Raw genomic sequence first — 13,918 nt, forward strand, 5'->3', positions numbered from 1 at the left:
GATATCTTCTATTTATTCTTTGACAGTTTCTTGCTCATATCCATGCCCAACTTCCCTCTGTTAACCCACTCCCCAGGTCTCCCCCAGCATTTCCTTTTCCCACCTTCATAAATCCCCACCACCCCCAATTAAGTATAATTGACTGACCTGCAGGTGACCTGCTGGAATGTTACCCAATCTTGTTGGCTTGGCCCTGTTTAGACCTTTGAGCAGGAAACCTTAGGTATAGTGAGTTCCGACTGCACTGGTCAACCATGTCCAGAGAGCACTCCTCATCCTCCTGCATATCTTATGTTTCCCCACACCTCTGCAATGTTCCCTAAGCTTTGAGTGGGGTAGATACAGCTGTCCCATTTAGAGCTGAGCACTATTCTCACCCTGAGCTCTTTGACAAATTAGAAATCTCTTCATTGACCACTGAGCAACTGCAGAGAGAGGTTTCACCAGCTAACATTGAGGGCAGCAGATCTATGGGAATAAATATAAATAATCAGGAGGCATTTGACGACATGTCTGATTAGCTGAATCGAATGGATTTAGCCATTTAGTAATGAGATGGTACTTGTTCCACTTCCCAAAGATAAACAGGAAACTGCTCCATTCGTCCTCATGTAGGTGGCATGGATGTTATTCTCCACTTGACCTCTAGAGCCACTCTTCATCTTTCTCATCAGTTTTAATATCTCAGGTATTAAAAATATAACAGTAATAAAATCTAATTCATGAAAAGTTTAAACAAGTATTATGTCTTACATAGGATTTCTATTGCTATGATAAAACACCATGAACAAAGTAACTTAGGGAGGAAAGAATTTGTTTGGCTTACACTTCCATAGCACTGGTTAGTATCAACGGACAGTCAAGACAGAAACTTAAATGGTGAAGGAACCTAGAGGCAGGAGCTGATGCAGAGGCCATGGAGGCTGCTTACTGACTTGCTCCATACAGCTTGCTAGCTGCTTTTATATAAAACCCAGTACCAGCATCCTAAGGATGGCACCACCCACAATAGGCTGGGCCCTCCCCCATCAATAACTAGTGAAGAAATACGCTACAGGCTTTCATACACCCCGATGTTACAAAGGCATTTTCTTGAGATTTCCTTCTCTCAGATGACTTTAGTTTGTGTCAGATTGACATAAAACTATCCAGCACATATTCTGTGCTAGTTTAGATTACTTTTTTAGACGTGTATTCATCTCTAATAATGACTTTACCATTTAACTTACAGAGCGTGGAAATGAAAGATTTTTGAAAAGTTGAGCCTATATCCTATCCCTTGGATAGGAGTAGCAGGAAAATCAGTAGCAGAAAGGAGCATTAGTAACACAGTTGCTCCCTTCAGTGGGGTCATCAATATGCTACAGGTAAATGTCAAAACAATGATTTCGTTGGACATCTTTTTAAAGTAACAGTTAAAAGGCTTTAAGGAAAAACAACATAATAACTACCTGGTAAGACAGTTCCTCTTTGGACACTGAACTGAAATCAAATGAGAGAAATAATTAGGACAGCTGAAAATAATAAAGACAATGGAAACCAGACACATCTTTCACAAAACACAACAAACCAAAGAGAACTGACAATGTCTAATCTTAATTGTGTCATAGCTCAGTTAATGCCACTCCCTTTTTCTTCCTGGGTTCCTGATCACAATGAAAATGCATGATTTCAATATATAAAGCCCTAAAGCAGTAGCACATTTCAGTCTGAACAGGCCTAACAATAAGCAGAGAATAAACAGAGGTAGTTGCTACAGGTATTGTATCGTCTTACATACAATGCCAAAATTTGAGTGAATCATTGCTTCTTTTCTTTGTTCCAGGATGAAAGGCTAGTTCTCCCTCCCTACTCCGTGTATGTGTGCTGTATGTATGCACACATTTGCTAGCACATGCATGTGATGACCAGCGTTCAATGTCAGATGTCTTTCCTCAAGTCCCCACTGCCCCATTTTTGGAAAAGGACTCTCTTATCAGTTTGAAACTCACCAAGAAACAGGCTAGGCAAACTAACCAGGAAGCTCCAGAAATCTGCCTGTCTCTATCTCCACAGGGCTAGAATTATAAGCCCTGGCTACTATGACTAGCTTTTTACCATATCTTCTGGGAGATCTACCCCAGGCCCTCAGGATTGCAATGCAAGCACATTACCAGCTAGACCATCTACACAGCACTTATTTTTATTTTTGTAAGAAAGGGTTATGTGTGGCATCCTGTTCTATTTTCAAATATATTATATAGCAGAGAAAGACCTTCAATTTCTGATCCTCCAGTCTCCACATTTCAAGAAATAAGATTACAGGAGTGTGCAGTCATGCCTAGTTCATGAGGAATCCAACTAGGGTTTTGGGAATTCTGGGTAAAACCTCTACCAATTGAGCCACATCCTCCTTAACCCCAAGTTTTAGTGCTTGCAAGTTGTTTGTGGGCTAAGATCTGGAGGTATACATGGTCACAAACCTAATTTTTCAGATATGGGGTTTCAATAAGATGTCATCCATGGTCTCGGGCATTTAAATATTTGGTCTCCCGTTGGTAGTGCTATATGGATAGATGTAGAAAGTATGACCCACCTTGGTGAACGAAGTATGTCACTGGAGGTGGGATTTGAGGTTTCAAAAGCCTCCTGCTAGTCCCAGTTCATTCTTTCTGTGTGGTGCTTGTTGTTCAAGAGGAGGTGTCTATCAGCTTTTCTTCTACCATGATAGACTCTGATCCCTCTGGAACCGTTAGGCCAAATAAACCCTTCCTTCTATAAGTTGCCTTGGTCATGTGTTTTATCATAGCAAGCAAAAAAGCAGTTATACAGGGCTCATTTGGATTCTTCTGTGTAGACAGAGAATTTTGGCATGATGAATGTTATAGCTTCTCTAGAGTATGCATCCTCCGTAGTCATTGATATTCTAAAGAGCCCTGAGGGATGAGGGAAGAGACACTGGAGATTATAAAGCAAATATAAACTGTAAAAGTCATTGGGAAATTGGATTGCTTGTAATTTTAATTTTAATTTTCTGCATTTACTAAATTTTTAATAATTTAAAGACAAATATAATTTCATTTAAGAACTTCAGTCCTATAAATGAATTTTGGAGTGAAAAATGGGCCAGAAACCCATTCAGAAGGAAGATTCTGAGGGGTCATGGGAATGGCATGGGGACAAAGTTCACAATGCAACTCCATTAAGATGCAAATTGCTTGCCCTGTACCTAATTGTAGTGCAGGGAAGCATCACAGAGTGATCTCAGGAGTGCGTGACTGTGGATCTGAAAGTCAGGTTACTTGGATAGTGAGCAAATAGCACCCTTCACTTAGTCTTCCAATCTCTCCACTATGAGAATATCTTCTTCAGGGCTCCCTTCCTCTGAAAGTTAATGGAAACAAAGAGCTGAACATCTCCACCTTCACATTTTCTCTCTGGAGAACAAAGATAAAAGTTTTTATGTAAACTTGTTTTATCTAAGTGGAACAGCACCTGAATGAAGCATAGTCCTGATTAGAATAATGAAAACTGGAAATTTCCAGACATTCACACACCAATAAGACAAAAGCTAGGAAATGGGGAGGAGCTTGTCTGAGCCAAGGTGGCACTATATAAGTAATCTCCCACCTATGTGTGTTTCTAAAAATGATGCTGACCAAAGGGAGAAGAAAAACAGCTTTGTTTAACCAAAATGATTAAGAGGTATTTATGTGTGTGTGAGTGTGTGTACATGTAGGCACATGTATACATGTTCCTGGTAGTAAAGGTGTATATGTATGTGTGTATGCATGCAGAAGGCAGATTGACAGCAGGCATGAACCTCAGTCCACCTTAATTTTTGAGACCATTGACTGGCCAGCAAGGCCCAGGGGTGGTCCTCTCCTTCTACCTTCCCAGCACTGGAATTACAGATGTATTCTGCTATGCCTGGCTTTGTCACAGGTGCACAAGGTTTGAACTCAGATTCTGATGTTTGCATAGGAATCATCCTACGCACTGAGTTAACTTCTAAGTCCCATGATTTGGGTTTTTATGCTTTTGGAAAATACATCAGCAAATACAATTTCTTAAAATTGAATAGCAGTAGATAATTTAATATTATTATTTTTTTCTTTATGCAGATTTTATCTGGACATGACCCTACAGGAAAACAATTGCTTTAGCATGTTTAGTGATTGGATTTAATCCTCTTAAAATATGTTCAAATTGGAATGCATAAGTGGAAAGATTATTGATTTTTTTGCAAATTTAACTATTAGCTAATAAAAATTAATTAGTAATTTGCAGTGAGTTATTTAATATTTAAGAAACTTCTAATGGTGCCAAACAAATATGTGAATGATGGTCACAAAATGTCCATTTCTGTCAGCCTGTCCTGAATGCCTGGCTCTAACCTTCTGTGACCTGTATGTATCTAAACTGTAGCAACAGGGGCCTGGAGAGAGGGCTTGACAGGACTTATTGCTGTTGCAGAGCAACCAAGTTCAGTTCCCAGAACCCATGTCCGGCATCTTATAACCACCTAGAATTCCAACTCCGAGGGATCCAATGCCTTTACCTAGCCTCCATTGACAACTGTACTTAGGCACACACAAACCTACATGTCGGGAAAACCCTACTGCTAAGGTCTAAGTTTGACATTACTGGAAAAACCCTGAGCTTGATGCAAAATGGTAGATTCCCCTTGGTGTTTCCTCATGTCTACTTGGGGGATCCTAGACAGCACTGTCTGCTTACCTGAGGAATGAATGTCACTGTAGCCCTGCACCTGAGATTCCAGGAATGCCTCTCCATGCTAATAAGGCATCTCAGTGCCTTGGTCATCAACCCAAGTACCTTTGCCCACCCTTGATATGCTCACCCCCTTCCTCAAAACTATACAATCCTTGGTTCGTCCTGAATAAAGTGTGTGCATATAAACCCACCCCAAATAAAGAAATATACAGAACCTAAGATCGTCTCAGAGAGTTATTTCGTTGAAGATCATTGAAAAAAAACTACACGTTCCTGTCCGGCCGCCATCGGAGAGCTGCAGCCACGGCCCTGCGCTACCCCATGGCCGTGGACCTCAACAAAGGCCACAAAGTGACGAAAAACGTCAGCAAGCCATGACACAGCCGCCGCCGCGGGCGCCTCACCAAGCATACCAAGTTCATGCGGGATATGATCCGGGACCTCCCGGCTTCGCGCCCTACTAGCGGCGCGCCATGGAGCTGCTCAAAGTGTCCAAGAACAAGTGAGCATTCAAGTTTATCAAGAAGAGGGTGGGCACGCACATCCGCGCCAAGAAAAAGAGGGAGGAGCTGAGCAACATGCTGGCAGCCATGCGGAAGGCGGCGGCCAAGGATTGATGACCCCTCCCCCAATAAAAGATGGTTCTTTAAAAAAAAAAAAGAAGAAGAAAGAAAAAGAACTACACCCATTCTGGGCTCTGCTTCATCCTTCCACCCAGTATACAACAGAGTCTGGGCACCCTGAGAGGGTGTGGAACCACAGCAGGACCCTAAGACACACACCCCACCTACACAAGACACTCAGATGTAATGTATACATAATTAAAAGTAAAATAAGTCTTTAAATTACCACAACCTTTCCCAAACACAAATCAGCCTTGAGCACCAACCTATAAACTAGAGTTGTCTATGTTGAAATGTTTAAGAACTGGACAGGATGAGAGGAAACAAGTAAGGCTAATAGAATTAGTATCCATGAAGCTGAGTTTATTTCATTGAAGAAACAATCTTCTGGTACGTAGTAAGTATGTATTCTCTACATTAAACTTCTTTCTTATTGAGATTAAGTTTATAATGCACTCAAGAGTGAGCAAATGGGAGTTCTTGACCCTTCTTCCTCCGACTACTGAGTGAGGTGCTCATATGCACACACTATCATAGTTTATACAACACTGAGGGACAAACTTAAGGCTCTGCATACACCAGGTAAGGGCTCTGCCAACTGAGCTTGGAACTTTGCATTTTTTTTGGAAATTTTTTTTTCTTTTGAGATGATGAAAGAAGGTAGTAGAATGCCTTAGAGGGTTTGCTCCTCAGAATATAAAGTCCACATCCAGTCAGCCCTTTCCCTCTCTATTTTTGTATTCTGTGAACTCTCAAAACCTGGCACTACCACCTCAAAGAATATGCATTACTTTCAGGAAGAGTTCCCACACGCAGCTCCCTTATATTAACCCAGGGCATTCAGTTGCCATGACTGTGTTAATCATTAATTTGACATGCTCTGGTATCACCTAAGAGACTTGCCTCCAGGCATCCTTGTGAGAAATTGAGATTAAGTTAGCCTCTGGGCATATCTTCTACAATCTTAATCAAATTCATTGATGTAGGAAGACCCAATGTAATAGTGGATGGCACCATCCCATAGGCTTGGATCCCAGACTGCATGAGAAGGAGAGGATGAGCCGAGTACCAAACTCCCCTGTTCATTCTCACCCTATGCTGCCCTCTTCTTCCACATAATATGACCACCTGTCTAGAACTCCTGCTATGAGAGCTTCCCCCACCATGATGGACTATACCCTTTAATTGTGAGCCAAAACAAATCCTTTATTCCTAAAGTTAATTTTGTCAGGGCATTTATCACAGCAACCAGAATAGGAACTATGATAGCCTTTCACCACTGTCCTCCTACATGGACAGAGGTAAACACACAATGACTGCCCATAAACTCCGTCACTACTATTGTAAGAAAGCATGTCTAGTTTAACTGCCTGTCTCCATCAGAGTCCTTTCTACAAGAGACTTGTTCAGTCATCAGCAGAGAAGCTCCCTCCTATAGATGGGAACAGATATAGGGACCATAGCCAGACATTTCAAAGAAAGTGAGAGACCTTGGGGCACTCTGTCCATCAAATCCCTCCTCTCAGAGTTCAGGGAACCACACAGGAGAGGAGGCAGAAAGAGTGGAGAATCAGAGGGGATGGAGGACACCAAGAAAACAAGGCGCTTTAAATCAACATGAAGAAAGATCATATAAACTCACAGAGACTGAAGCAGCATGGCCTGAACAAGGCCTGCACCGGTCTGCACCAAATCCTCTGTGTTTAGATTATGGCTTCCAGTTTAGTGTTTTTTATGGGATTCCTAACTGTGTAATCAACGGGGTCTGTGATTCTTGTGTCTTCTCTTGGGCTCCTTTCCTTCTGTTGGGTTAACTTGAGTGACTTCAATGTGACAGATTTTGTTTTATCTTACATTCTATTTAGTTGTAATTTTTTTTGAATGAATGAATGAATGAATGAATCAATACTTAACCACTAGGGTAAAGGTTAACAACTAAAACCTGCTGGGAGAGGGAAAGTCAGTTTTTTCTAGTGGAGTGATACTGGGTATATCAACTATTTCAGTTAGGCCTGATTGTGTGTGTGTGTGTGTGTGTGTGTGTGTGTGTGTGTGTGTGTGTGTGTGTGCGCGCGCGCGCACATGCTTTTACTAGGTTACAGTTTGGTGCAATGTTTTTGTTTGTTGTTTCTTTTAAGGTGACATTTTATTTTGTGTTATTACTTTGAGGGGTGTTGTTTTGGGACTTTTGCCTAATTTTTTTTTTTTTTTTTTGAGAAAGAACTTAAACTTGAGTGGGTCGGAAGGGGAAGAGGATCTGGAAGGACTTAGAAAAGAGGAAAATATGATCAAAGTACATGTAAAGTTAAAATTTGTTTTTAATTTTTTTAAAGGAAGAAACTATGTACCAATCTATAGTTTAACTGCCTGTCTTCCTGAGGGTCCATTCCACAAGTTTTCCAAGTACCCAGCTGAGGGATAGACAGTCTGACCCTGGGCCTTCATTTTCTGATTCTCAGTTAGTAAAAGCCCTCTCTAAAATCCCAATGAGCGTTAACTACAGTGAGTACTGGGTCTCAGAGCTTGTGCTGAGAGGCTGGGGTTTGGGGGTCACATTGAGCCACATGAAAGATGAGCACACAGAGAAACTGGTCAAGAAAAAGATCAGAAAGAGAGGCGTAAACTCCTCAAAGATGCCCAGAGCTGCTTTCATTTCCTCTGGGCAGCTGCAGTCAGATCCTGGGATCCTTGATCAATCCCTCCTCTGCCAAGTCCCCTTCTGTGTTTGAACCAGTGCTTAGCTGTTCCTTTCCTGAGAAAACATTGAGATAACTGAAAACAATAGTCCATACATGCTCAGAAAAGATGCACTTTCTCTTGTTTTGAACTAGACACTTTTTCATAACTTTTAAAGCACTAAAGCAAAACTAATCAGCCATTCTCCCTCCTCCCTCCCTCTGTGTGAGTGTGTCTGTCTGTCTGTGTCTGTGTATCTGTCTCTGTCTTAGACTGTTCTGTTGTGGGAGAAGAGGTTCACATTGTAGTGTCCATCCAACAGCCAGCCAGGACCTCAAGCCTGTCCATAGCACATAAAGGAGCTTGGAAAAGCATCATTTCCCAGTGGACAATTCAAGGAGAGGTCAGGCAGATAGTTCAATACAAGCTCACAAAATACTTTGAACCAGAATCCCCTACCTGCATGGCTTCCATGTGCCAGAGAATGTGCACTGTGGTTTGAATATGCGTGTGCTCCGTGGCTCAGAACAAGTGGTACCCAGTGGTTGGCACTGGGGGAGAGCTTTAGAAGATGTACTCTTGCTGGAGGAAATCCATCGAAGGTGGGCTTTGGATGTCTATAGTCTCACCTCACATCCAGTTTGCTTTTGGCTTCCAGCTCATAGTTAAAGATAAGTGCACCAAGTGTCCCACTCTGGTTGCCGTGCCTGCTGCTCGGGCTAAGGCTTCCTGCCATGATGGACTCTGAGCCTTCTGGAACCATAAGCCAAAGTGAACTCTGTCTTCTGCAGGCTGCTTCTGCTCATAGTGTTTGATCTCAGCGACTAAAAAATGCACAACACAGTCATTTTCTGAAGCTCCTAAATTTACACGTTCTCATTAATTGTACATCCCCTTTCTGTTCCACATTGTTCCCTCAACAATAAGTCAATAACAGACAGCAGATAACTTCTTTTTTATTCATATGGGTGGAGGGCCATACATACCTGTGGAGATCAGAAGATACTTGCAAGAGCTACTTTTTCCCTGATATCAAATTCAGATCAGCGGGCTCGGAGACAAGAGACTTTATTTGCTGAGACATCTCACCAGCTCCCAGAGAACGTCTTTTCATATGTATATGCATGCCTAAAGGTGTGGGCACATATGTATGTGGGAAGTATCTTCCTCAGTCTCACTGATTCAGCAAGTCTCCATATGGCTTGCCCTAGGGAATAACCTGTCTCCACCTCATGAGAACAGTAGATTACAGGCAGGTTGCCCTGCCTGCTCTGCTTTTTTATTATTGTAGGTTCTGGGGCTCTGAACTCTAGTCCTTGCACATATGTGGCAAGCATGTTACTCATTGAGCCGTCCCTCCAGTACAGCACGAGGGGGCTGTGAGAAAGACTTTGACTCTCCCCGAGTGGAATGCTAAGTCCTGCATTACTATTTGTTCTCAGGGAAACCATTACAATTATGCAACATAAATTCCTCCAAAGCATCAGGGACTTCAGCTCAATTTAAAACCCTGCTGGTTTTATTACCAGAATGAATGATTATAAAATTGATGCATGCAAATGAAGAGATAAAAAAATTAAAGGGCATGTGAAATTTAATGCACGCTGCTTGTAACTCTATGACAGGATGCAGAAGCATCGCTGTGCCATGTAGAAATGTGGTTTGTAATATTTACAATTTGGGAGTGTGGCTTTAACATTATAATGTCATGATGTATTGGGGGGGTGGGATAAAGAGCCAGGCATAGTGACATAACAGGGGTCTGTAACCTCAGCACTTTAGTGGTGGCAGTCAAATGTTGCAATACCAAAAAGTTGGCAACATCTATGAAATCATGACAACCAAGAGCAACTACGGAGTTTTCTTACAAGGATCTACCCTGGGCTAAAAATTAAGTATACATTAGGAAACAGGGCCTGGTGGTACACACCTGTAATCAAAGCATTTGGGAGGCAAAGACAGGGTGAGACATTCAAACCCCATCCTCAGCATCAAGTAAATTCAAGGCCAAACTGTCCACTTGACGTTCAGTCTCAATAGCCAAAGAGATGTGGACCAATAAGATGGCTCAGTGGCTAAAAGCACTTGCCTCATAAAACCTGACAACCCGAGTCAAATCCCCCAAATTCACAGAGTAGAAAGAGAGAACTGACTCCAGAAATATGTCCTCTGATTTCCATACATGCTCCATAGCACATGGATACATACACACATACATTTATACATATATACACACAATAATAACAATAATAGTAGTAGTAGTAGTAGCAGTAGTAGTAGTAGTAGTAGTAGTAGTAGTAGTAGTAGTAGTAGTAGTAGTAGTAATATTGTTTCTTTTTCCAAAAAGTAATGTTGGACTCTTCTGTGCCTCAGGTCTTTGCACTCTCCACCCATGAAGAGAAAAGTCTATGGAGTGTCCCAGAGTACAGACAGTGTTGGGAGGTTTGAAGATGAGAAAAACACTAGCGACTCATCTTGGGTAGCACAGCAAGATTCATCACTAGGACTGGAGTCTGAAGCCATGCAAAGAGCTGCTCTTGGTCCTTTTTGGAACTCTTCAGTGGGGTTAACAGGTTAGAGCAGTTTGCTTCATTTTGCTGCATTTAACTGGGGAAAGTCTACTGTGTGCTACAGCAGAACTCATAGAAAGAAGCTTTTAACAGAATCTCATGGGCTCCTTGGGTAGAAAGTCTAGATTCAAAAAAATCATTCCCTATTCCCTTACCCCACGAGATGGAGATGTCCTTACACTTGTATAAACACTTGCAGGAATGCTAGACGAGTTACTGGCACTGGGAATAGCCACTTCTACATGTCTCAGGCAGGAATAGGATAGAGCAGGCGGGCCTTCATAATCCAGGCCTGACTCCCTTCCCATCCCTCCCTAGCCTCTCAGTACCCGACTCCTCCCACTCTAGCCCAGCATGGCAGGATCCACGTTACCACTGGCCAAGGGCAGTTTTTCCATTGAGGAAAAACAAACTGTGACTCTCAATCCTCCATGCCAGAATCAAAAGAAAGTTTGTTTTGTTTAAAATAGCATTGCTGAACTATTGCTGTAACTCAGTTGATATGGAGCTTGCCTAGCACATGAAGCCCTGGGTTCTGTCTCCAGACCCACATAAACCAGATGTGGTAGAAAATGCCTATAATCCTAGGCAGGATGCTGCAGCAGTCACATAAACATACACACACACACACACACACACACACACACACACACACACACACACACACATCAGATAAGTCGCTCTCCTGGGCAGTATAGAATTCAAGTCTAGTTAAGCAGAAGAATAAATTGCTACTCATCATGGATCTTTGAGGTAATCAGCCAATATTTGAAGCTGAGAATATCGAATCTGGAAAAGCCAAGGGTATGTCATACATCCCAATGAACTTGGGTACAGACATGATACAGGGAAGAGAAGTGTCCAGGGACATTTGTGTGCCAATGAGATAACAATCTATTTTTGAAATAATTACTTAACAATCCTCCAATAATTCAAGTAGTTTTAAGTCAGTTTTTCCGGAGACCAAAGGGAGAATACATAATTGTAGAAAATTATTTTGTTTTTCTTGAATTATGAGTGTAAAAAAAGTACCACCTTGGGTTATATAAGGCCCAGGTGAAGAGCTCTCAGGAGAAGTTGGGAGGCTCCATTCACTGGTGTTAAGAACAAATAAAGTTTCCCTACTTTCAAAAGGCAAGAGAGGGCCTATCTAGAATTAAAGAAAAAGATACACTATCTGTGAAGAAGGAGAGGGCTGCAAAAGGATGGAAGACAAGAATATCTGCCCCCACTATGCCCTCAGAAGAGTGGGGTAAAAATGAGAAAGATTGGAGGGAGGTGGAGATTTCAGTGTGAATCTGAGTTTGTTATAAACATGAACCTGCTGAGAATATTCTGCATTGGTTGGCTCTACCAAGAAATGATTCAGTTCAACACTTTCTGCAGAGTAAGAAATGACATTTGCTACATGAAAAGTATGGTTTTGCAACCTGATTAGGATCAAAATCTCAAAGCCACACCTGAGTTTTTGATTATTCTTTTCTCTGAAAAGGTCAGGGTGTCTCTTCTCGCCCCAGTCAGGTTGGAACATAGGCATTACTTGGAAGACGCTAACCAAAGCAGCAGAGGCAGATATATGAACTCATCCCTCTACTCACTACCTCAACAATTGTCTCTACATGCTGAGGAGAAGTCTCTGTCTGTAAAATGCTTGCCCTGCAAGTGGAGAGACTGAGGTTAGATCCCAGAACCTATGATATAAACCCAGGGAGAGTTATAAGTGCCTATAATTCCTGCAATGGGGAAATGGAAAAGAGGCGGTTGGTCCCTAGAGCCTGGCAGACCTAGTAGCCTGGCCTATATAATGATGTTCTAGGCCAAGGAAAGACCATCTCAAACCTAATATTGAAAGCACCTGTAGGCCAGTACTAGAGGTTGTCCTCTGAGCACTATATGGAAACAGTACACAGATACACACTCACATATATACATAAATACACACACAGAGAGATAATAACATTAAGAGGAGATAAATGAATACAATTTAGAAACTCTACTACTTGTGAAAGTTTTCTTTATAAGTTAGAAAGTTAGAAATAATTTTCTAAATTATTTCAAAATAAAATATTTAAATGTCACACAAGACTGGACAAAGCTAGTACTTAGCCTAGACATCAGAATTATTGAAGGGGTCCCTAGAAAAGCCAGGCAGGAAACATGACAGGTTTGGATCATTCTTATGTTTGAACAGAGAATATTACTTGAACTTGTTAGGTTAAAGTTAAAGTAAGCAAACAGCACAAAGAAGTTAACTTGGTTTTCAGCACAAACCAGAGAAAACACAATTATCCAAGATCATCGCTCATTTGAATTGTCATTCTTCATCCTTTCCATACTTCATTATTTTTTTAAAGATTTAGAAAGAGCTTGAAGGGGCTTGAGACCCCATATGAACAACAATGCCAACCAACCAGAGCTTCCAGGGACTAAGCCACTACCCAAAGACTATACATGGACTGACCCTGGACTCCAACTGCATAGGTAGCAATGAATATCCTAGTAAGATCACCAGTGGAAGGGGAAGCCCTTGGTCCTGCCAAGAATGAACCTCCAGTGAATGGGATTGTTGGGGGGACAGTGGTAAGGTGAGGAGGATGGGGAGGGGAACACCCATATAGAGGAGAGGGGGAGAGGTTAGGGGGATGTTTGCTTGGAAACTGGGAAAGGTAATAACAATTGAAATGTAAATAAGCAATAACCAATTTAATAAAGATGGAGAAAAGGGAAAAAAAGAAAATTCTAAAAAAAAATGTATTTATTTAATGTATGTGAGTACTCTGTCACTGTCTTCAGACACACCAGAAAAGGTCATTGGATCCCATTACAGATGGCTGTGAGCGATCAGGTGTGGGATAGTGAAAGACATTCTGGTTCCTGGTTGAGGAGTTTTGAATCCCGGAGACCCTGAAAGGGATGGTAGAAACTTCACCTGACTCCCAGGAAACCAAGTTGGTCAATAGCCCAAAGTCCTCCATAGATTTATGACCATCAGGCATGTAAAGGCAATACCCGAAGTCCCTCCACAGGTAGAGGATGTGACCACAAGTCACATAGGCTCAAGACAGATCTCCATTATAATGAGGTACCTAAAGGCCTGGAAGCTTAGTCAATGAAGCTTCCCTTCCCAGACACTCCTTCCTGCAAAAGGAATTTAATCTCAGGCCCACCCTGAGAAGGGGGATATGGCTTTACTCATCCACTTTCTGCTATGACAATAAATGTCTTGAAACCATGGACTGTTCCTTTTCATGGGATCCGCCATGGGGAGCCATAGAGAAGACTTTCGCCTACAGAGCCTTTGTCTAATCTCCACAAGAAAGCCTCCCTGCACCT

General features: G+C 41.9%; 1 pseudogene; it reads left to right on the plus strand.

Annotated features, from left to right (window-relative positions):
- The first annotated feature begins 3,673 nt into the window (after positions 1 to 3,673).
- On the plus strand, positions 3,674 to 5,333 carry LOC116895941 (annotated as a pseudogene).
- The last annotated feature ends 8,585 nt before the right edge of the window (positions 5,334 to 13,918 follow it).

The sequence above is a fragment of the Rattus rattus genome, chromosome 3 (assembly GCF_011064425.1).
Source record: "Rattus rattus isolate New Zealand chromosome 3, Rrattus_CSIRO_v1, whole genome shotgun sequence".
Taxonomy (NCBI): Eukaryota; Metazoa; Chordata; class Mammalia; order Rodentia; family Muridae; genus Rattus; species Rattus rattus.